A 25,493-nucleotide genomic window follows, 5' to 3' on the forward strand; every position below is an offset into this window, starting at 1 on the left:
CAAGCCATGGAGTGAACCTCCTGGTACTTATTATCTTGGCTATTCTTGGGTGTTAATCTCCTATTTTGTTACTTTATATTCCACAGATGAATGCAATCTTTCTATGTCTGTCCCTCTCTTTCTGACTCATTTTGCTTAGCATGATACTTTTCATGTAGTACCACTTGTATGAAAATTTCACGACTTCATCTTTTCTAACAGCTGCATAATACTCCATTGTGTAGATGTACCAGAGTTTCTTTAACCAGTCATCTGTTTTTGGGCACTCAGGTTTTTTCCAGGTTCTAGCTATTGTAAACAGTGCTGTAGTGAACAAACAACTGCAGATGTCTCTTCGACTATACTTTTTTGCCTCTCTGGGATATATTCCCAGGAGTGGTATTGCTGTGTCAAATGGGAGCTCAATTTCTAATATTTTGAGGATCGTCCATACTGTTTTCCAAATGGGCTGAACCAGTCGGCATTACCACCAGTAGTGAAGGAGAGTCCCTTTCTCGCCACATTCGCTCCTACACCAGTTGTTATTGGTCTTTTGGATGTGGGCCAGTCTCTGTGGTGTGAAATGATCTCTCATTGCTGTTTTGATCTGCATCTCCCTGATGATTAATGATGTAGAGCATTTTCTCATGTGACACTTAGGCATTCGGATTTCTTCTTTGAGAAAGTTTCTATTCATTTCCTCGCCTCATTTTTTGATGGGGTTGGATGTTTTCTTCTTGTGGAGTTCAACCAGCGCTTTGTACATCCTTCATATCAACTCATGTCAACCCCTTGTCGAATGGGTATTGGGCGAATATCCTTTCCCATTCTGTAGACTGTCTTTGTATTTTGGTCATTGTTTCTTTTAAGGTGCAGAAGCTTCTTAGCTTAAGATAGTCCCATTTGTCTATCTCTGTTTTGACTTGCTTGGCCAGTGGTGTGACATCTTTGAAGATATAATTAACTTCAATGTCTTGGAGGGTTTTGCCTACTTTGTCTTCAATGTACCTTATGAATTCTGGTCTGATATTGAGGTCTTTAATCCAATTTGATATTAATTTTGTACATGGTGTTAGGCAGAGATCTGAGCCCATTTTTTGCAAGTAGCTGTCCAGTTTTGCCAGCACAATTTGTTTAAAGAGGCTTTCCTTGCTTCACTTCACATTTCTTGCTCCCTTATCAAAGATTTAGATGATCATTTGTTTTTGGGAAGATGTCAGTATATTCAACCCTGTTCCATTGGTCTGCAGCTCTGCCTTTGTTCCAGTACCATGCTGTTTTAATTTACTGCTTTGTAGTTGATTTGAAGTTAGGACAGTTGATTCCTCACATTTTGTTTTCCCCACTAATTGCTTTAGCTATTCATGGGGACTTATTGCTCCATATGAATTTCAGGAGTGTTTGCTCCATTTCTTTGAAGAATGTCATGGGTATCGTTTTAGGGTTTACATTGAATTTGTACAATGCTTTGGGAAGTACTGCCATTTTGACAATGTTAATTCTCCTGGTCCATGAGCAGGGGATATCTTTCCATTTACTCATGTCCTCTTTTATTTCCCGAAGTAGTGTTTTGTAGTTTTCTTTGTACTGATCTTTTACTTCCTTAGTTAAGCTGATTCCTAGGTACTTGATTTTATGGGGCACACTTGTGAAGGGGATTTTTTTTTCATGTCACTTTCTTCTCTCTCATTATTTGCATATAGGAAAGCCATGACATTTGGGTATTGATTTTATAGCCTGCAACTTTACTATACAAGTCTATTGTTTCTAGGAGTTTCTTGGTAGAGGTTTTAGGGTTCTCTCAGTATAGTATCATATCATCTGTGAATAGTGAGAGCTTGATTTCTTCCTTTCCTATCTGGATGCCCTTAATATCTTTTTTCTTGCTTAACTGCTATTGCAAGTACTTACAGTACTATATTGAAAAGTAGTGGAGAGAGTGGGCATCCTTGTTTGTCCCAGTTCTTAGAGGAAAGGCTCTCAGTTTTTCCCCATTGAGGATGATGCTTGCTGTAGGCTTGTGGTAGATGACTTTAACTATATCGAGGAAAACCCCCTCTATACCTATTTTGGCGAAGGTTTTCATCATAAACGGGTGCTGGATCTTTTAAAATGCTTTCTCTGTATCTATTAATATGATCATATGGTTTTTGTCTTTTCTTTTGTAGATATGATGTATTATGTTGATTGTTTTCCAAATGTTAAACCATCCTTGCATCCCTGTGGTGAATCCCACTTGGTCATGGTGTATGATCTTTTTGATGAATTGTTGAATTCTATTTGATAGTATTTTGCTGAGAATCTTCTCATCAGTGTTCATCAGGGATATTGGCCTGGAGTTTTCTTTTCTTGTGGTGTCTTTGTTTTCTTTTGATATTAGAGAGATATGGGCTTCATAGGAACTGTTTGGGGGAGTTTCTGTTTCTTCAATTTCCTGGAAAAGCTTGAGAAGACCTGGCAATAGATCCTCTTTAAATTTTTGGAAAAATTTGCTAGTGAATCCATCTGGACCTGGGCTTTTGTTTAAAAATATGGAATGCTTCACGAATTTGCATGTCATCGTTGCGCAGGGGCCATGCTAATCTTCTCTGTATCTTTCCAGTTTTAGTATATGTGCTGCCGAAGCGAGTACACCAGCTTTATTTTCAAGGTGTTTGTATATTTGGGTATATCACATGAGTTCTTTCAAATTTTTGCTAGATGAACTTCCAAGGAAAATCTGCCTATAATAGCTGAATGAAAAATATTCAACTGGTCCTTCCTTTTTTGGGCATGTTGGTTATTTGTCCAAACTAAACAGTCTTACCCAACTTTATTTGGAATCTAAAACTTGTCCTAATGTGACCTTGCTGGCCTGTACTTTTTAAAATTATTTCAGGCACTGTGATTTACAATACCGATGATGGCAGGTTTTCCCATGTAAAACATTCCATACCACCACCTCCACCAAATTGTCAGCTGCCCTCCACCATTGTCCCCACATTCCCCTTTCCTGTCACCTCTCCTTGCAAGTCCTATTCCCTGCTTCTCCTGACAGTGATCTGTTTCCTACAAATGATCAGCTTTTAGTTTCTCTTGTATTTGGTATTTGTTGTTTCTGTACTAGGTTTCTTCACATCCCACATAGGAGGGAGATAATTCTGTATCTGTCCTGCAGACTAAGAACTCATCATAATACACTCTAGATCCATCCATGTAGTGGCAAATTGCATGATTTGATCTCTGGCCAGTACTTTTTAAAGTACAATGTGAGGAAAGACACCATGCCGCTGAATCATCTCTGGTAGATTGACCGCTTGGCTGAAAACTCTGGGACCTTCTTGGAATGGGGAAGGCATACTCTCCTTCCTGTTGGAATGCCTAGTAGTCCCCATCCACACTCTCCATACCTTGGGATATCAACAGCCCGGCTCCACAAATGGACCTCACAAAGCTTCCAGGTCACCAAATCATCCCAGCTCCCTGGCTCTTGGACTTGGCAGCATGTGACATCTTCAAATTTTACAGCAGTAACAGCCCAGTAGGAGCACAGAAAATTTGGTGTTAAAGTTGCAGAGAAGCCACCAAACTCCATGAGCAAAAACAATAACAAAAAAGGCTCAACTTGTTGTTAATTCCATTTTCCATTTTGTTGTAACAAGAACTATGAAGTAAATTTGTTTGTGCCTGCTAAAGGAGTGGACTGGAGGTGGGAGTTTGGAATACTGGGAACACTGGTGAGATTGGTGTTGGGAACATTGAATGCCTGAAACAACTGTATGATGAACAACTTGCAAACCATGATGTTTAAGTAAATATGTAAAGCAAATAAATTTTAAAAAATACAGCATGAAATGTACTTTCTAAAACATTCAATACTAAATGTCACTGGCTCATTCATGTGGACAGAGCATCAGCAATTTCCATGCTCTTTGATCTGAAGGAAGAACCGTGTTTTTCTCAATCCTCCCCCTGAGTACAAAGGCTAACATAACATATAGAGATGACAACCCAAAGAGAGACCATATTTAGGATGTAGATTAGCAGCTTTTTGGAATAAATATTTTGATTAGGTTTTATTCTCCTCTAAGCTAATATTATAGAACTCAAAGCAACCTTTTTATGCCATATATACCTGAATGTACTAGGAGAAAAATATTGTTTGAAATTTGATAACTAATCAGCTTTCAGGAGTAATCTAGGAACATGGAGATTGTATTTCAGCAAGAGAAGGTGGCCAAATGAATTGGCATGTGTCAGATGATTTGGCAGGCTGAAGTCAGCAAGGACTGCATGTCCAGGGAAGGAGGGAGGAAAGGGAAGATGGTGAGGCATAAGAGCAGTCAAAGCAATCGTTTCTGGGCAATCCACCCTGCACCTGAGCATGCCCTCACTGCTGCAATTGCTGATTGGTCCACGGTGAGCAATCCCACTTCTGATTGCTCCTGTACTGCCTTCCAGGGCATCTGTGTCAATGATGCCAAGGCCTTATGTCCAGCCTTCTCTAAATTGCTTTGTACCTGGGTCAGGTCTTTTGGCAACCAAAGCAGGAGCTTCAGGAGCTGAAATATTCTCACTTTATCATTCATTTCATTCAGAGGTCTTGATACTGAAGCATTACCTTGCAGGACATAGTTTTATCATTCTGCAGTTTTCTATGGAAGCATGCAACTCTCTCAGGACTTAATTTGTGTTTTATTTAAAGGCAGAGAAACACAGAGGGGAGAAAGAAGCACAGAACAAACAAACAAAAAACAACAAATAATGCACTTTGGGGTCTTACAGACTCAGTTCTATATCCTGGTGTGCTATTTTACTGATGCTGGATGAACTCCCAGACCTCTCTGAATCACATTTCCTCATGTGGAAAACTTCCTCTATAGAATGGGAAGCAGCTACTTACCAAAATTTTGTGAGGCACTTTACAGAATTTTGTGAGACTTATGATCAAGCCATATGTTTGACACACAGCAGAACATTTTACCAATAGCAGTTAACATGGAATGAGAAGTAAGGCATAAAGCCATGAGTAGAGTTGGTCAAAATCCTGTGATGAATTTGATACCATAAAGATGAAATCTACTGGTGCATGCAAACACTTTTCTTCACTATTTACTCAAAATTAACTTACATGCATATGAAATCAGGTAGATTCATCTTTGATTAAAATTTGTTCAGGTCTTCCCTATTCTGAAAGCAAATTATGTAGTCAACTATTCCTAGCCATTTGCTCCTTCCTTGAACAGGCTCACCTGTTTCCATGGCTCTCTTTAGCGTGTTAGAAGTTCTTCATGGACTCATTCCATGAATACTGCAAGTCACCTTGTCAACTCTGCAGCTTTCCATTTCAAAGGCCACTGCTTCCTCTAAAGCAATGATCTTCAGTCTTGGGTGCACATTAAAATCACCCAGGAACTTAAATCCTATTTAAAATGTGGCTTTCTGGGGTAAAAGTTGAAGGAATTTATAATTAACATTGTTACTAACAAAAATTTGCAATTTTTTTAGACCATCCACAAACAGCTTTAGTTAAGGAATCAAATTCATGAGTCTGAATAACATCTTCTCAAAAAATTTGCAACTCATGCTCAATCAAAAAAATGTACCGATTGCAGAGTTGAGAAATTGAGGAATGGTTTTGGACAAAGATAAAAGGAAGGACAAGTCAATTTTATGTTCTATGAGTTAAACAGAGTAATAGACCACATAGCTAATGTTTTTCTTCTATTGAAGTTTTAAGGGGCTTCCCAAGCAGTGGTCAAAGGACTTGGGAGTCACTAGTTGGAATTCTCAGCCACATAGCAGGTGGCTCAATAGTAGTCTCTGAGGATGGGGTGATGCTCTGGCTATGTGGGGCCAGAGATGCTCTGGCTATGTTTGGGGGTCAGTCATCTGTGGAACTCGGCTACAGTTGCAATTCTCAGAAGGGTGTGAAGTGAAGGCATGCCTCAATCCCTGTTCTTTCTCCTTTGCCCTGTTTCCAATACTGTCCTGCACGTAGAAATGAAACATCATAACAAAGACTGTGTTTTGTTCTGTCTCTCACCCCAATCTCTTAGAACACACCACATCCCCCGATTGCATACAAAGAATAATTGTGTGTCCTACCCCAGAGAAGGAAAAGCTGATATGACACAGGAGACAGATTCAGGTACTTAAATACCTCAACAGGCAGGATTTACCAAGCTATTCTCTAAGTGTTGGCATCCACCACATTGGAGTTTAACTTAGACCTTAGTGAAAATTGAAGCTCTGACAGAAAAGTCCTCAGTAATTTGATTCCGGTCATTGAGGATTTGATTATATTGGCAAAGGAAACAAAAATGTAAAAACAAGACTAAACCAAATTAAAATGCTTTTGTTTCCGGCTCGCGTCCCCACCCAGCCCCCGCCTTTCCTCTGCACAGGTACATCCATCTGTGTGCCCCGCCCCCCCAGTCCCGTTCAGCCCCAAGATCCTGGTCGCCTGATACCAGGACAGCCGCCTGAGGGCACTCTCTGGAGATCCTGCATGTGTGCCCACCCAGCTCCCGCCTTCCCTCAGCACTGGCCCTTGTGCCCAGGTCTGTGGACTAGCATCAGGACTGGCTAGGGGCGTGACCTCCTCAAAAGTGGGCGTGGCTTTCTCTGAGGCAGCTGCAGTTATATTTACCACTCCCAGCACTCTGCACTCACATCCCAAACTGTATCGCTAATTCTTTGGAAAAAGTCCTGGCCACCTCAAAGACAATATGACAATAATCCACTGGCCTACTCAAATTCCAACAAGAAACCAGTAGCAAGAAGCTGTTCAAGCCCAGTATAAAACAGCACCTCCTCCAACTCTTTACTAGATGCTTATCATAAGCCACAGATTAATGTCTGAGAGGAAGAACATATTCTAGAAGAGGAGAAGGTTGAGCACCATCGACGACCTTGTTCAGAATCCTTTTCCACAATAAGAGGGAACACTGCTAGTGAACCTCAAGGTGTTACCTCCATACAACCACAACAGCATGAAGAAACAGCGCAAATCTCCACTACGAGGGGAGGATGAAGAAAAGAGTCCCAGACCCTCAACAGGGCCTACCCACAAATACAATCTCTCCAATAAAGAATTCCGAGATGAAATGCTGAAGATGTTCAAGGAACAACTCAAAGAATCAATGGAGCAGACATCCAATAAATTAAAGGAAGAAATACAGAAACAGTGGAACAGATAGTCGAGAAAATACAGCAAGAAAGGAGAGTGGAAATAAGAAAGCTACAAAAAGAAGTGTCACAAATAAAGGATTCGATAGATGAATTTATAAACGCAGTGGGAGCCCTCAACAGTAGAATGTCTACAGCTGAAGACAGAATTAGTGATCTTGAAGATGAGCAACAGAAATCGTACAAGCAACAACAAACAATAAGAAATGACCTCAAAATAGCTATAAGGTATATTAGAAAACTAGGGAATGACTCCAAGTGGAACAACATTAGAATCATCGGAGTACCAGAAGGACAGGGAGGCAACCCCAATGAAAAAGCCTCAATAAAAGAAATCATCGCTGAAAAGTTCCAAGAGTTAAAGAATGCAGACATCCAGATCCAAGGAGCCAGAAGGGTACCAGCTAAAAGAGACCCTAATAAAAACACTCTAAGGCATATCATAGTCAGAATGATAGATGCCGTGGATAGAGTCACAAAACTGCAAGCAGCAAGGTCAAAGAAGGAAATCACATACAAAAGAGCACCCCTTAGATTTACAGCAGACCTATCAGAGGAAACCCTCCAAGCCTGAAGACAATGGTGTGTTATAGTGAAAAAACTCAATGAAATGAACGCCTTGCTAAAATACTTAATCCAGCTGAACTCTCATGAAAATTCAATGGAATGATACACCATTTTATAGATAAACAACAACTTAGATACTTCACAGATTCAAAACCAAACCTAAGAGAAGGACTAAAAGGGCTCCTGTAATTCAAGAAGGAAAACACCCATAAGCACAAGAAACTCTTAAAGAAAGATGGCACAAAACCCCAGTACAATAATCTCTCTCAATGTCAGTGGTCTAAATACAACAATCAAGAGACACAGAGTGGCAAAACAGATCCAGAAACTGAAACCAACATTCTGCTGCCTACAAGAAACTCATCTGAACAGTCAGAGGAAACACAGACTCAAAGTTAAAGGATGAAAAACAATCCTGCAAGCAAAAAACTCCCTCAAAAAAGCTGGGGTGGCTGTACTAGTATCTGACAACATAGATTTTTGGTTGAAAAAGATTAGAAGGGACAGCGAAGGCCATTTTCTATTTATCAAATATGTACAACAGAAAGAAATCACACTCTTAAATGTATATGCATCTAATGGGGGACTTAAAAACTTCAATACCTAAAAAAGCTGCTAACAGATATTATTTTTATTTATTTATTTATTTATTTTTAAATTTTTATTAGTGAGACACCATGAGGTACAGTTGTAGACTTACAAATTTTTGTGCTTGGGTTTCAATTATACAATAATCAAATACCCATCCCTCCACCCGTGCTCATTTCCCACCACCACGGATCCCAGTATCCCTCCCACTCCCCGCCCCCCCCCCCCCCATCCCACCCTGCCTCTGTGGCAGGGCATTCCCTTTTGTTTTCTCTCTCTCCTTTTGGGTGTTGTGATTTGCAAAAGAGGCACTGAGTGGCTATCATGTTTGGCCTATAGTCTACTTTAAGCAAGCTTCTCCCATCCTGGGAAGATCCTCCCAACACCCTTTATTTGGTGCTCCCTTCTCTATCCGAGCTCCCTTTTCCCCTAGCATGTGTGGCTGGCCTCCAAGCCATGGAGGAAAATTTCTGGTACTAATCTCAGCCACTCTTGGGTGGTAGTTTCTTATTTTGTTACTTTATGTTCCCCAGATGAATGCAATCTTTCTATGTCTATCCCTCTCTTTCTGACACATTTCACTTAACATGATACTTTCCATGTAGTACCACTTGTATGTAAATTTCATGACTTCATCTTTTCTAAGAGTGCATAGTACTTCATTGTGTAAATGTACCAAAGTTTCTTTAACCAGTCATCTGTTCTCGGGCACTCAGGTTTTTTCCAGATTCTGGCTATTGTAATGAGTGCTGCAATGAACGAACAAGTGCAGATGTCACTTTGAATATACTTTTTTGCCTCTCTGGGATATATTCCCAGAAGTGGTATTGCTGGGTCAAATGGGAGCTCCATTTATAATTTTTTGAGAATTGTCCAAACTGTTTTCCAAAAGGGCTGAACGAGTCGGCATTCCCACCAGTAGTGAAGGAGGGTCTCTTTCTCGCCACATCTGCGCCAGCACCGGTTGCTTTTGTTCTTGTGGATGTGGGCCAGTCTCTGTGGTGTGAAATGATATCTCACTGTTATTTTGATCTGCATCTCCCTGATGATTAATGATGTGGAGCATTTTCTCATGTGCCTTTTAGCCATTCGGATTTCTTCTTTGAGAAAGTTTCTCATTTTTTGATGGGGTTGGATGTTTTCTTCTTGTGGAGTTCAACCAGTAATTTGTATATCCTTGTTATCAACCCCTTGTCGGATGTGTATTCGGTGAATATCTTTTCCCATTCTGTAGAGTGTCTTTGTATTTTGGTCACTATTTCTTTTGAGGTGCAGAAGCTTCTTAGTTTAGGATAGTCCCATTTGTCTATCTCTGTTTTCACTTGTTTGGCCAGATGACATCTTTGAACATACCATTAGCTTCAATGTCATGGAGAGTTTTGCCAACATTTTCTTCAATGTACCTTATGGATTCCGGTATGATGTTGAGGTCTTTAATCCACTTTGATCTTACTTTTGTACATAGCGTTAGGCAGAGATCTGAGCCCACTTTTTTGCATGTAGCCATCCAGTTTTGCTAGCACAATTTGTTAAAGAGGATTTCCTTGCTCCACTTCACTTTTCTTGCTCCTTTATCAAAGATTATATGATCGTATGCTTGGGAGGAGATGTCAGTATATCAACCCTGTTTCACTGGTCTACAGATTTCTCCCTGCAAGCCCCCCGCTGTCCTCTAGGACGTTGGAAGACAAAGCAGCTCTGAGCCTCTGCCTTTTCCTTTTTGTCCTCCAAGCTGAGCTGGTCTTCTCTCCACCCAGGTCAATTTATCTGCTGCTTCTCAAACCCGGGACTTAGATTTCTCCCTGCTAACAGATTTTAAGGAGGACATTGCCAGCAATACAATAGTAGTTGGAGATTTCAACATCACCTTATCACCTCTGGATAGATCAATAAGACCAAAACTCAGCAAAGAAACTTGGCTTTGAAGGAAGAAATAGAAGAGAGAGGGCTAACAGACCTATAGAGGGCCTTACACTCCAAAAAGAAAGAATACACATTCTTTTCCATTGCACATGGAACAGTCTCTAAAATAGACCACGTGCTGGTCACAAAACATACCTCAATAGAATCAGGAAGATAGAAATTGTATCAACTATTGTTTCAGACCATGATGCACTGAGGACAGAAGCAAATCACACACAGACACGGAGAATCAAATCAAACACCTGGAAATTAAACAACTCAATGTTGAACAATGAGTGGGTCAGGAAGGAAGTCAAGGAAGAAATAAAAAAATACCTGGGAACAAATGAGAATGGAGATACGAACTACCAGAACCTATGGTACGCAGCTAAATCTGTGTTAAGAGGAAAAATTACAGCCTTGCAAGCATTCCTCAGGAAGGAAGAAAGGGCCTACATAGATAACTTGACTTCACAGCTCTAGATCTTAGAAAAAGACCAACAAAAAGAACCAAGCCTGGCCAAAGGAAAGAAATAATAATAATTAGAGCAGAAATTAACGACATGGAAACCAAAAAACAATCCGAAAGGACAATGAAACCAAGAGCTGGTTCATTGAGAAAATAAACAAGATTGATAAACCACTAGCAAGACTCACAAAGAAAGAGAAAGAGAAAACCCTAATAAACTGAATCAGAAATGAAAAAGGGGACATCCCAACAGAAACCACTGAAATTCAAAAGATCATCAGAGGCTACTTTGAGAGTCTGTATGCCACAAAACAAGAGAACCTAGTAGAAATGGATAAATTCCTGGATTCCTACAATCTCCCAAGACTGAGCCAAGAAGACTTGGAATACCTGAATAGACCCCTTTATATCAAGGAAATCGAAACCGTAATCAAACATCTTCCCCAGAACAAAAGCCCAGGTCCAGATAGATTCACAAGCAAATTCTTCCAAACATTTAAAGAAGACCTGCTGCCAGTTCTCCTCAAGATTTTTCAGGAAATTGAAAAAATAGGAAATCTCCCAAATAGTTTCTATAAGGCACGTATCTCTCTAATACCAAAAGCAAACAAGGACACCACTAACAAAGAAAATTACAGGCCAATATCTCTGATGAACACGGATGCAAAGATCCTCAACAAAATATTAGCAAATAGAATCCAACAACTCATGAAAAAGATCATACACCATGACCAAGTGGGATTCATCTTGGGGATGCAAATGCAAAGATGGTTTAACATTCGTAAAACAATCAACATAATCCATCATATCAACAAAAGTAAAGATAAAAATCATATGATCATATCAATAGATGCTGAGAATGCATTTGACAAGATCCAACACCTGGTTATGATGAAAAGTCTCACCAAAATGGGCTTAGAAGGAACTATCTTCAAGATAGTCAAAGCCATCTACGACAAACCTATGGCACATGAAAAAATGCTCTGTATCACTAATCATCAGGGAGATGCAGATCAAAACAACAATGAGATATCATCTCACACCACAGAGACTGGCCCACATCCAAAAGAACAAAAGCAACTGGTGTTGACACGAATGTGGTGAGAAATGGATCCTCCTTCACTGCTGATGGGAATGCCAACTGGTTCAGTGCTTTTGGAAAACAGTATGGCCGATTCTCAAAATATTAGAAATAGAGCTCCCATTTGACCCAGCAATACCACTCCTGGGAATATATCCCAGAGAGACAAAAAAAGTATAGTCGAAATGACATCTGCACTTGTATGTTCATTGTTGCATTGTTCACAATAGCCAAAATGTGGAAAAAACCCAAGTGCCTGAGAACAGATGACTGGTTAAAGAAACTTTGGTACATCTACGCAATGGAATACTGTGCAGCAGTTAGAAAGGATGAAGTCATGAAATTTACATACAAGTGGTCCTACATGAAAAGTATCATGTTAAGGGAAATGAGTCAGAAAGAGAGGGACAGACATAGAAGGACTGCACTCATCTGGGGAATATAATGTAACAGAATGGGAGACAAACACTCAAAAATAGTTGAGATAAGTACTGAGATAAGGTCTCCTGCACAGCTTGGAAGCTAGGTTACTGGTGCCTGGCCACCTTGGCCTGTTCCCCCTGGCGGCTCAGAGACCGCCATCCTTCAGAGGCCATTGCACAGTCAGGTTTGGGCCCGCAGTGATGAGACATGCTGGCCTCACAGGATGGGGGTGGAGCTGGCCCTTTCCTCCCTGCCCCAAAGAGACCCCCTTTTTGCCTCCCATGAACGGCTTATCTGGCTTCTGATCAAGCTGCTTAATGGCCATGATTCTAGAGACTCAGAACAAATCTTGGATCCCAGCAGCTTTAGGCAGAAATGTGTCTGGTCCCTGCTATAGTTTACTGGTGCCGGGCCACCCCAGGGGGGAAAGGGTGCTGTCCCTCTCTCTTTGCTCCCCTTTGGTGGCTGCCATCTTCCAGAGATCACTGGACAGTCAGAATTGGGCTTGCAGTGATGAGACATGCGGGGCCTTGTGGGATGAGGGTGGAGTCGACCTTTTCCTCCCCACCCCAACCAGACCCCCCAAGTCGCTGCCCACTAATGGTTTCTCTGGCTCCTGATCAAACTGCTTAACGGCCATGATCCAAGAGACTCAGGAACAAATCTCAGAACCCAGCAGGTTTTGGCAGAAATCCCTCCAGATTTAAGTGTTAAAATTTCAGAATTCCAAAATCGCGCGGCCACTACTGCAGCCTTGCAACACCATGTTATTTATAACCAGCAATAGAAAACAAATTGTCTACTGTTGCCTTTTTGGCAGATCTGAGTGCTGGGGTAAAATTCCAAATAATAATGATGGGTCTGGAGTCGAAATATTGAATGTAATCAAAGTAGAGAGAGAGAGTAATGTGGAAATCATCTGCCCCCACAGGTAGGGGGAGGTTATGGGATGAGGGGTATACTGGTGTTTATGGTGGTGGAAAATGGGCACTGGTGAAGGGATGTGTGTTTCATTGTATGACCGAGACTTATACCTGAAAGCTTTGTAACTGTTCTCACGGTGATTCAATAAATAAAATTATAAAAAAGAAAAAAAAATAAGGTGGATTTCATGCCCAATTCAATCAGTCTAATCAATGGCTGAATAAATAGCAATACTCCTACATTTAAAAAAAAGAGTAGAAACAAAAGGTGTCAGTGGGGATGTAGTAAGAAATGAACTCTCATTCACTGTTGGTGGAAATATCACCTGATTCAGCCTCTATAGACAGTAGGTTTCTCAATAAAGTAAGAATAAAGCTCCCATATGACCAGTGATTCCATTTCTTGGCATCTACATCAAAACACTAAAACATTAACTGAGAAGATATAGCCACACCTATGTTCACTGCAATGCTTCGAACAATAGCCAGGGCATGAAAACACGTCCAAAGACAGATGAAAGGATAAAAAAGTTATATGCAAACAATAAAATTAGGGAAGAATTGGGGAGGAATAGAGGTGACAACGGGGATATTATTATAAGATTGTCATACTTTGATGGTGATGGTATATAGTGACTTTGTATATCAACAATATAAGCACATATCACCTGAATTACAATAGGATTTTTAATTGAGCCTCTGTCAACTTCTAGGCTTGTGCTGTTGGCTAATTAACTCTCCAAATCTCTACTTCCATTTTGTAAAAATATGAGGATAATAGTAACACCACATCGTAAAAGTTTTGTGAGATAATATTCACAAAATATTCCCAATCAGCAAACATTCTTGACGCGTCTATTCAAATGCGATAGGGGGACAAGAAGATAGCACAATGGTTAAGGTAGATGCCCTACATGTACCCCACCCTGGTTCAATCCACCACAAGGTTCCCTTGAGCATTTCTCAGAGGAACCTTGCAGGGCCCTGAAGCACTCCTGAGCATAGATCTGGTGTTCCTGGGTATGGGAGGGACCCGACAACTCCACATTCTTGGACCTTAGTACTGAACCACCCAAGAGGTTGGCCAAGTATTGACGGGAATGGACAGGTCCCCTGAGCACCTCTTGGGTGGTCAAAAACAAAGTGTTGGAATAAAATGCTAGATCTTCAAGGAAAGGAATCATCTGAGAGGAAGATACGGATGGATCTATAGATCTCAAAGGGTGGGTGATAGTGGTGGGAAAGAGGAAGAATTTTGTTTAGGAAAAAGGATGAGAACTGAAGAGGGAAAGCAAATAAGGGTTCACGTAAACCTTTCCTCCCTCCCTCAGACTCCCCCTCTTCCTCCTCTCCTCCTCTTCTTCATCTGGTGTTTTCCCCCTATTGTTGCCAAGTGTAGTGGGACCCATTACAGTAGACTTTCTGATGGATCACAGAATCTCTTTAGCAACAACCTAGCAACAGCCTCAACCACAAATTGCCTTAATTATAAGCTTGTCTTTTTTGTTTTTATTATACAAAATAATATCTGACTAGTGGTTGAGTGAGACTATGACACAATGCAGCCAGCTAGAGATTCACAGAATGTGGGAGAGAAAGCAGAGACAACGGGGAACATAGTTCTTCCAAGAGAGGCCCTGGGGCAGGGTATGACAAAAAAAAAATCCCTTCCCTTCCTGCCCTTCAGCAGGGCACAGTAACAAAGAAAAGGGTCAATGTGAGTCTGAAAAGATTGGGTTGAGCCTCAAGGAAGTAGAATTTTGAGTTCAATCACAGAACCAACTTGGTACTAATGGGCTGCATATTTTGTTCCTCCTTTTTTTCTCAGGGTCTTGCTTTTCTTTTTGCACTGAAAATGCTCCATTTTGCACATCTCCTATCATTTGTCTTGGGTTCTGTGTCAAAAGTGTCTGCTCGCATTTGGGGGGGGGGGCGTTCCCATTATATTCCAGGTGCTGTGCTGGGTACACCAGTTGTCCTGGGGTGGGGTTATAAAGATTGGGCCTAGCTCGTTACTACAAAGCAAGGGAAAAATCAGTGGAACTTTTTGGGGTGTGGAAAAGAAGGCAAAAATAAAATTAAGATAGAGGAAGGAGAAGTTGGTGCATGCTCTGGATGAATGGTAAGGGCAATAGAGAGAATATTGGAGAAGAGTGTATAAACCATGGATGGATATATGAAAAGAAGTGTACAATGAAAGAACTCCATGGTGTGGAGAATGGGGTAGCAGGAGGTTCATGAAGTAGGTGGAGGATTGTAAAAGGAGAAGAGGCAACAGAAACTGAAGTTCAGAAAAGGTGAAGAGCATGTTTTCTTCTTAACTGTAACCTCCCCTTTCCTATTGAAGCCCAAAACTTCCATGTAACTGTATTTGGACTCAGGTCCTCATAAACACAGTTAAATGAGGTCATGAGGGTGGATTCTATTCAATGGGACTGATGAGACCTCTGAGAACAAGAAACACCAGAGCAGCTCTCTCTGTCCCTGTCTTTCCGTCTGTCTGTCTGTCTGCCTGCCTGTCTGTCTGTCTTTCTGTCTGTCTCCCTCTCCCATGTGAGGACACAGAGAGAAGACACCCATCTGCCAGTCAGGAAATCTCACTTGAAATACACACTGCCAATCCCTTGATCCTGAACCTACAGCCTTCAGTTATATGACAAATAGACTAAATATTATATAATCTTGAAATTCCAGCCTCCAGATGTATGATAAAATGAATCATATATTGTGCAAGCCACACCATCACTAGAATTAGTATTACGGCTGCCCCAGTGGACTGATACAAGGCATAGGGAGAATGAAAATTTACTTAAGAGGGGCAGGAGAGATTGGACAGCAGGTAAAGTGCTTGTCTTGCGTTCAGCTGATCCAGCACCACATATAGTACCCAGAATCTCACTGGGAGTGATTTTTGAGCAAAGAGTCAGGAATATGCCCTGAACTCAGCTAAGTGTGGTCTCCAAACAAACAAACAAAATTTCCTGAAGAGGCCAGAACTATGGTTGCCTAATTTTCTCACCTCTAGGGAAAGGGGCCATCACATGTACTTTCAATTTTGTCCTCAGTTCAAGAGATATAGACACCAGGATTAAATACTCATGTACAGAGTGCTGCTACCAACTGATGGTAGGGCTTTAGATGCCATTTGTAAAGTAGGTCTAAAGAAATAAAATGGGAATAAAAACAGTGCCAATCTTACAAGGGTGTTGGGAGGAGTGAGGTTTTCCCTACATTGATACCTACTGGTTAAGGAGATGCTCACTCAGATATTAGTAGAACAGTGTATGTTCATATTTATTCCAGAAAATGGAAACTTTTTCTGTCTCAGATTATACTGGGTTGAATCATATCAAATTGCCAGTGCCACAGGTCAATGAGATAGAAAGAATTTTGACAGTGTGAACATTTCACATAAAAATCCAGACCTATGGATTGTCTTGCAACGATCTCAAGAGCTGATACTATGAGATCATTTTGTCCCCTGGATACTCCCTTTGAGTGGGTGGTGACTGTCCACTCTGGAAATGCAGAGAATCTAGGTACAATGAGTTCTAAGCATGTGGCCACGTTTTCACATTTTCCTTTCGACCCTAGAGAGAGGTTGATGTTTGACTATAGCATACCTTGATTTGTCCTTACCATACCAAAATTTGGCATACCAAAAATTGCAATATTTTCTCTGCAAAGATGGTAATGGAGCTTTGTGTAAGTAAAAGACAAGCACAAATCATCTCTGATCAAATCTTAGGGGTCTCAAAGGATCCAAACCAGCAGGGAGAGACACCTGGAGTTTGCTTTGATAGTGTCATAGAAACGTACTCATCTGGGCTGATGTGTTTTCCCTTGATTTGTCCTTATTCACGTGCAAGTGCACTCACTATGTATTGTGTATATTTTATCCCCTTGTCTTATGTTTTTTTGAATCCCTAACTAGGTATCAATTTGTCCAGATGGAAGAAATCCCCTGGAACACAGAGGCTAAGGGAAAGATTAGCTGGATGGAGAAACATCAGACTTCCAACAAAAACTAACATCTGTACTTCACCTTCTAGCTATGAGGGTTTTTTCCCCTCCATAATATTTCCTTTACTATGTCCAGTGGTTCCAGTGGGAAAGGCCTATATTATTTCCATTTCCAATCAGGAACAAAAAGAGACTTAGAGAGTTCAAATAAACAGTAGGCCACCTAATTCAGGAAATGTTAGGGTTAAAACTGGCAGGCAGAAGACCACAGGTCCACATATTTCCTTCTTTGAGTTAACTATGGAGAAGAATATCATCATAGCATAGATGAAAATAGCCTTGCTACAACAGAGTTTTTAAAAATAGCCAAAGTGTGTTGGTCTGTTGAGGAGAGGGTCACTGGCAAAGGTGCTGTGAAATTAGCATTGCTGGAAATGAAGTATTTAAATCCAAGAACAGTGACCTCCTGTTTCCTGGGTTCTCAGACACAACCAGCAGTAAGAGCAGCTATGAAAAGGGGCTTCGTTTGGCATCAGTAATTGGGCTCTATTCCTAATTCCTCTCTTTGAAACCCAGGTTGGGTCCAAATTCTTTCTCAGGAAAATCATTCTCCACCCTGGGAGGGTGACATGGATTTGACAACCATGTGAAACCTCATGTTCCTCATGAAAACAAACCTCATGTTCAGGTGTGCATGTCCATTTCAAAAGGGGGTAGAGAAGTCACATGTCCAGAAGTCACATGTGTGTCTTCATTTCAAGAGAGACCTGGGGACCCTCAGTGACCGGAGGGAATATAGGAAAGGGTTGGAAAGGCTGATGACTCTAAGTATTTAAAAAGTTAGAGGAAAGTTGGAGACTTCTTGAAACTTTTTTTTTTTTTTACTTCTTGAAACTTCTAAGAGCAGATCATGGGCTAATAAAGAAACACTAGTAAGGGATATATTCTGGCCTAATAATGAAGCTTCTTACAACTGAAGTGTAAATCTGTGCTTTTGCTCCTCCTGGCTTAAAGCTGAAGATAAGGCAGGTAGATAAATTGCCGAAGGCTGTTTGGACATCATTCCACCTTAAGTTCCCAGAAACTATCAGGAGGATGATCAAAAATTTCTATTAATTATTAAGGGACTGACTTGTAAATTATCTTCAAGAAATGAGTATTTTTCTCATTTCAGATCATATTAAAATGGAAAAACATTGCCATTGTTACTAATAAAATTGTGGAAGGTTGGCAGCTTTCAGATTTTGTTGTCATCTAAGAAGCAGGATCTAATCTCCCTCTCTACTCACAGATGAATGATGAACTGAGGTGAGCAATGATTTTTATGGAACTATTATTGCATTGAGAAGAGTCATTGGACAATTCTCCATGGAGAACAAGTATGAATTAGAAATGACTGTTAAAGGAGTAGAAATGCCCACTAGAAAAACTCTAGCCATCACAGAAGAGAGACTAAAGAATTTTTTCAAAGTCAGAGAGGGAGGGTGGAAGGGACTGAGTTTGGAAGATGGGCACACTTTGGAGGGTTTATACTTGCTCCATCTCTTCGTGCTTGGAGGGCTTCAAATAATCTCCCCTGTCCTGTGGGGACAAATGGGAATATGCAGACAGAATTTGTAAAGTACTTGTGTATACTAGGTACTTAATATAAAATCTCTTAGGTTGATCATAATAAGACTTCTGTTGGTAGCAAAGTGAGCAACTTTGGAGAAGTTAATTCCAACAATTTGGGGACATGCATTTCATTGACATTTGTTGAATCCTTATGAGGTGTGAGAGAATAACTGAGGGAATATTTCTTTGTGTTCACCACAACTTATTCTAAGAATGCTGCCCAGCCCTTTGGATTTCCTGTTTCAAGGTTAACAGAAAAAGAATCAAGAGTTTCTTAAAAAACACTTCCTTCCCCCAACCCCACCCGAAAATCAAAGCTCAACTGCTAAGAGGAAATCTGGGGAGAGAGTCTTTGCAGGAGACTCTTCTCCCTGCGAGGCTGGGGGCTGGGAGCTGGGGCTGGATGTATCTGGAGGAAGTAAAATCCCTCTCCAAAGGGAGCAGGCAGGCCTTCTTAGGGTTACTCAGACACCAGGTTCTTAACTTTGACAGGAAGTCCAAGTTCTCAAGTAAGGGCCGAAAGCAGGATCCACAATCATCAAAGGGACAGTGAATTTATAAATGGACATAATTGGTGTGAAGGAAGAAAATCCCGTTAATGGGAGGTGGTGAGTAGAGGAGTTTGATATTTTCAGAAAGCAAAAAGTTCCTGCTGGCCTGGGCTCACAGAATCAGACTCAAGTTGAATTGAAAATATTCGAGAAATGTGACATTTCTTCCAGAACCATGTTTGTAGATTAGTTCAGACCTGCTTTTTGGCGGTGGGGCTTCAGAGAATCTAAAGAAAAATGAGTTCTTACTCTCCTGAAGCTTACTACCTACTTGAGGGCTGGCAGAAGTCACAAAAGATTTAAAAGGAATAACTCTCGAGAAGCAGTACACAATCTAGGCATCTAGGCGGTGTAGGAAGAGTTCTCAGCCACAGGAGGTAGAGAGCTGGAGAGTGCAAAAGGCAAAGAGCCAGGAAGATGTGTAAAAGTCTACCCTGAAGGAATATATTAAAAGACTCCCTCCCCCCATCATTTCATGCCAATCCCACTCTTATGTAATCGCGAGAGCTGTAAGCTCATAAAACTTTTGTAGACCCTAAAACCCTTTTGGATACATGCCTACTTAATATGAAGGAGGAGTTTGAAGCATGGTAACTGAATAAGAACTGGTTAATGATTTCCATAAAAAGGGCTTAGAGTTTTATTTTCATGGAGCTTCAGAGTAGGGCAAACCTCCAGACCCTTTTGCTTTTTTCCTCTCCTTACACTGGGGTGAATCTGGATTGACTGAGACCTCTTAGTTGTTTAGAAGGTCAATTAGGACTGGCAAGACCTTGTGTGGGTAGAGTAGAAGATTGGATCTGTGTTTAACTCTGCCTCGTAACTACCATGTTCTCACAGAGATAAATCCCATCTCTGAACTGGTAACTTCGTCTCTGCCTCTCTCTCTCCCCCCTCAACCCCCAACAGATACACAACATGAAACAATCATCTTAGGTCCTGCACTCATCCTCTCTTTGTTTACTAACTTTCATTAATTATCCTACAAAAAAAGCCCAAACTTTGTGTTTGGTTGTTAAGGTTTGCTGTGTTCTGATTCTAATCAAGTCCTTGGAGATCTTTTCCTTCTGCTCTCTGGGAATGCACTTTGCTTGCTGAATTTTCTGCATGCGTTCACACTATTCTCTCTCAAGCTCTGGCTAGCATTTTCCTAGCTTCCTGGAATGTCCTTCCCATCAATCACTACCCATCCTTCTGGCAGGATAACAACTCAGCTTCCTCTGAGGAGGTGAGGAATGCAGAACCTTAGTTGGACCTGGGTGTGAGAACATATCCAATCTCTTACTACCTGGAAGCATCTAGGTAGGTTATTCCCTTTCTTTGGACTCAGTTTTCTCATCTGTAAGATGGGCTAGTCTGCACCTAACCCTACGCCTTATAAAATCTATATATTCTAGTCATTTTATAAAGTACTTAACAGAGTTCCCTCTACAGTGGTAAAAATTAAATTTACATATTATTCTAATTTCAAAGACCTGCACTTCCTTCTCTCTGTGTCCCAAGCACTCCAATCTCTTCTTAAGTTTTCCTATGCTCATCTAATCTAGGGTTAGGGTTAGATACTGGCATTGTAGTATCTGATACTTGCATTTCCTATATTGAAATGCATGCTTTATTTCCCCTGGCCTTTTGATCGTGCCTCGAAGCTAGGCTAATGTTTCAGTTCGGCTGTCACCTCTGTGTTGCCCCTTAGCTATAGACTATTGCTGATATTTCATGTGCAAAATTACTGGGCAAAGTTTGTTTTGCTGCAGCTTCTCTCATTGTTCTCAAAGTTCACGTTTGAGAATGAGAAGAAATTATTTAACATTAGTTTAAAACCTTTTTTGCTACGGGCTGGAGCGAGAGCACAGTGGTAGGGCGTTTGCCTTACAAGCAGCCAACATGGCCAACATGGCCGACCTGAGTTCGATTCCTCCGCCCCTCCCGGAGAGCCCGGCAAGCTACCGAGAGTATCTCGCCCGCACGGCAGAGCCTGGCAAGCTCCCCGTGACGTATTCGATATGCCAGACACAGTAACAACAAAGTCTCCAATGGAGACATTACTGGGCCTGCTCGAGCAAATTGATGAACAACGGGAGGACCGTGCTTAGACTGTGCTTAGTTTAAGACAATCAACTCCCTTAGCTACTAGGACCCAGTTGCTGTGCTTGTCTTTCATAGAAATATTTTAGACAATATGGTAATTATCTGGGGTAGACTGATAATTACCATAAAATTTATCTTTCAGTTAAATTTGAGAAATTTAATTATTTAAGGGTCATCTGACCTCTATTTATTATGCGCATTCAGCCTCTCCTTTTTCTTAAGACATTTTCATTGGGGTAACATTAGGTTACAAGAGTTTATATGATTAGGGGGACAATACCACCTTATCACTTCTACTACAGAAGTTTCAGTATCGCACCTCACCTTTTCCCGGTGTAGTACTCATTGCATGTCTTGTGAGATTCTCCTTGGGGTGGAGTGTTAATATCATTACCTGGTGAGTTTAACAAACATTAGATTGCAACGACCCAGTCGTGAGGCTGGAGACATTTTAGTTGGCGAAGGAGTGTGAGAATTCCTGTAGTGAAGAAACCAGCACTTAATATAGCTAAAAAGAATCGCCAATTTTCACGAAACTCTTATTCTCTGCTAGTTTTTGATAGTGGGCCTTTTTATGAACTCTCAAATTCAATCCTTAAAGCGAGCCTGTAAGATAGAATCATTATCTTCACTTTTGTGCTGGAGAAACTGATCCCGGATGGGTCCAAGCTGGTCAGCTGGCCCCGGGTAGTGCTGGGATTTCGAATACACCTCTGAGGCCTTAGAGCTTTGGTTCTGGGCATTTACCCACGGCCCCAAATTCTTCGACCTGGAAATCTAGTACCAAAGCCTCTTACAAAAACAAACAAACAAACAAACAAAAAACAAGCAAACAAAAAACCATGAATGCCAAATACTAAGGCAGAGCATACCAAAGACATCCGGATTGCAGACCTTAGTCTAAAGTCCCCTGTGAACGAAGGGCTTGCAGAAATACTGTGTCAGGAGTCTATTGCTTATAAGGGCTAGGATAGACACTGTAACTCAACAAACCTCATACCCGTCTGCTCTCTACCTGGAACTTAACCAGCACTCTTTGGCACGGTGCTCCACAAGAGACCCAACAGCCAAGCAAGCATATGGATGGGGCTAAAGGGCGTAGTCTTGCAACTTGACCTACTGATCACACAGAAGGGTTCCCCCATAAAGTCACATTCAAATGAGTTCATTTGAATGTGACTCTGAAGGAAGGAAGTATAAAATATCACGAGCAAGGCCAGCAAGAGCAGCGCATTTGACAGAGATGGTGAGCCAAGGCAGGGTGGAGTGAACCCCGGTTCGAGACTGTTCTCCCTGCGCCAAATAGCCTGGGAGGTGTCAGGCTGCACATCCCAAAGGGCATCTCGGGGTTCGTGGCTTATTCCTCAGAATACTTGCAAAACTGTGCTGGCCTTACCATTTGGTAAGAGCTTTGGCGAAGTCCCAGGCAGAGAATCCCATAGGAGAATTGTTGAATTACCGGGGCATCTCTTTCCCAGCCCTGGGACCACAGTCTTGGGGCCTGACACCCCCTGTCACCTGGCGGAAGCCTGCCTCAAGCCCGGGCCCAACATTGGCTGGTGCTTCACCAGTGAACACGCTCCTTCCTGCTCCTTTGTCCCCCCAGATATGGTCTCTCTCCCAACCTCTCAGAGGTGCGAGGCCCGATTAGGTCATTCCGGGTGTCTCATCAAGGTCCTTTAGGGGACAGTCCGGACCTGTCCTTTCCAGGTTGCAAGACAAAGCCTGGGCCTCCGTGAGTCAGCTGGATTGGGGTTTCACCAGCAACCCGAGTTTCGTTTGTGCTGTCCTCTCCGGGCCTCCTCGAACCCAGAGGAGGGGCTTGGCAGATCTGGCTTCAAGTCTAGCAGGGAACCGGGGATGGAACAGCACCCTCCTCCCCCGCATCCCACCCCGCAGCCGCACTGCGCATGCTCGGCCGCACCCGTCCCTGGAGTGCACTCAGGCGCCCTGAAGTCACCGCCGTCCCAGCTCTCCCGCTGTCTGCGATGAAGTCATGGGGTGGGGTCCTGGAGACCCCTCTCCGAGGGTGGGGGCTTCCCGGTCTGGCTTGGGAACGGGCCGAGCGATGAAGAGGCAGGGACGGGAATCGCAGCGTATCCTCTGGGTCCTGCTCTCCAGGTTACTGGGCCTGCAGGATCCAGGAGGATGCAGGCGTGGGACCCGCGCGGCCTCCGTTAGCCAGGACGGACGGAGAAAGCAACTTTCTCCCGAGCACCTTGCACCCTCCTCTCCCTTCCCCGGCTTCTGCCCTTCTCTGAGCCACTCTTGTCCTTGCCCTGAGACCGGCACAGGCAGAGGTCACAACAGTCCGCTTCACATCCTTAGAATTTCACCCAACATTCCAGGAAATTGCAGGGCACTCTAGCACACATGGCCGGAGCAACGGCTAGGAGCAACCAGACCAGCCAGAGGCATTTGGAAGCCAGCATCTACCTACCTCGCCTGCACGTTTCCCCCCGGAGAGAATGTGCATGCTGTGTTTCTGTCACTGTGGATTTTGCTGACTGACCTTGGGGAGCTGGGCTCCCCAAACCACTCACGCCAGTTCCAACTCACAAGGCTTTGTGAAAAACCTCTGTGAGGAGTGCTTAGGTATTCACGGAGGAATAAACGTGGAGCTCTGCTGAAGTCTAAGCCGTCAGGAGGAATTTGCAGATCTCCATGGATAGCAAACCCCGCGGCAGCAGGAAACCCAGATAACAGAGACCTATTCAGGGAAATAGGAGCATCACAACTCACACACCTCCGCCTAAAACCACAATTGATTTAGGATCACTCAGCTCCAGGTCCTGCCAAGAAGGTAAATCCCCCTCTGAGGTAAATAGCCTTGTCCTTCCACCCACTGTGACTTCACTAGCTGACTTGAACCGCTTTATTCCCCTCCTAGGACCCAGCCTCGGTAACATCCTCTTGTGGTGTTTCACAGGAAAAGCCCAATGATTTATTTCACTTTGAGAACCATATTCTGCCAAATGAGTTTATGAGGATTATAGGAACTGTGTTTTTTTAAAAACTAGGGGAATGAGATTAAAATCTTCTCCTGGGAGTTTCATTTCAGAGTAAATAAAAAGTCCGGAAGTCAAGTTTGCCTATGTCAAAATAGAAAAACACAGAAAGTCTGACCTTGGCAACCAAGTAGCCCACCACCACACCAATGAATGCCAGACACAGTTGATGGGAGATTTTATAGATCTGCACACAATTTCTACGAATCATGACACTTTCCATAGAGTCGAAGACAGTCCACAGAGGCTCATGGATCAAGCGGAGTAGAAAGCAGCAGAAAACATTGCCGCTGAGGTTTTCTAATCTCCAATTTAGCAGTACTTGACATACGAACGTTCTCCGACACAAGGCATTTCTTTACAAGTAGCTATCTTAACTTCTTCCAGTAAATATTTATGTCAAAGGCAGGAGAGAGAGAGAGAGAGAGAGAGAGAGAGAGAGAGAGAGAGAGAGAGAGAGAGAGAGAGAGAGAGAGAGAGAGAGAGAGAGAAACCACAGAGAGAATGGTACTCACCTTTTCTAGGCAAAGATGTCAAACTTTCCCCTGAACATGAAGCTTTCTGGTTTTAGCTGTCCCATGAATTTAGAAACCTTCAAAATTTTCAAGCAGAAATATGGTTTGCGTCTTCAAAGCTGCTTCAAAACAATCCAAGAAAAGAACTTGATGGAAAAATCAAGTGCTCTTCTGAGCCTGAGAATATGTCTGACGCCGGGGGTTCATGCTATCTTTCCGAGGGCTGCCACCGTCTTTTGCAGTTGAAACAATCCCCTGCTCCTCCCAGGCACTTGCCAACTTCTATAATTTAAAGCAACTGTGATCCTTCCCATAAGACTCACATTTCAAAGAGCTTAATCTATACTCTCGTTAGGAGCGGGTGTCATTCTTCTGCGAGCTCCAGGCTGAACGAGGAGCAAAGGTTTCCGGTCTCCAGATAGTTGTGTTTCTCTTTTTCATCTGTGCTCTTCTCTCTGTGTCCCTCAAGTAGCTTTTGCCTTTTAAAGAGATGCCTTGAGACGAAACAGCATCGCTTCCCTGGAAGCAGAACCCGTGTGTAGGGAAACTTATGTTTGTCTCCACAGTGGAACAAGGAGTAACTTTGTGAAACTGTGCTTCAACATCCAACTTGTGAGCACGGAGATTGCTATACACTTTTTCCCACTTATCT

General features: G+C 42.3%; 1 protein-coding gene and 1 non-coding gene across 2 annotated transcripts in view; both read right to left on the reverse strand.

The window, feature by feature from the left end:
• The window catches only part of C1QTNF7 (C1q and TNF related 7), a 102,192-nt gene extending 76,932 nt beyond the window's left edge, over window positions 1-25,260 (reverse strand). The window contains exon 1 of the mRNA XM_056107301.1: window positions 24,842-25,260. The gene's annotated coding sequence lies outside the window, so the exon portion shown is untranslated. The remainder of the gene's footprint in view (window positions 1-24,841) is intronic.
• LOC130016598 (U6 spliceosomal RNA) lies at window positions 2,505-2,611 on the reverse strand. Its single transcript, XR_008791243.1, has one exon. It is a non-coding gene; the product is annotated as a U6 spliceosomal RNA (small nuclear RNA).
• Window positions 25,261-25,493: the final 233 nt, after the last annotated feature.

Source organism: Sorex fumeus, unplaced genomic scaffold, assembly GCF_029834395.1.
Source record: "Sorex fumeus unplaced genomic scaffold, SorFum_2.1 ptg000157l, whole genome shotgun sequence".
NCBI lineage: Eukaryota > Metazoa > Chordata > Mammalia > Eulipotyphla > Soricidae > Sorex > Sorex fumeus.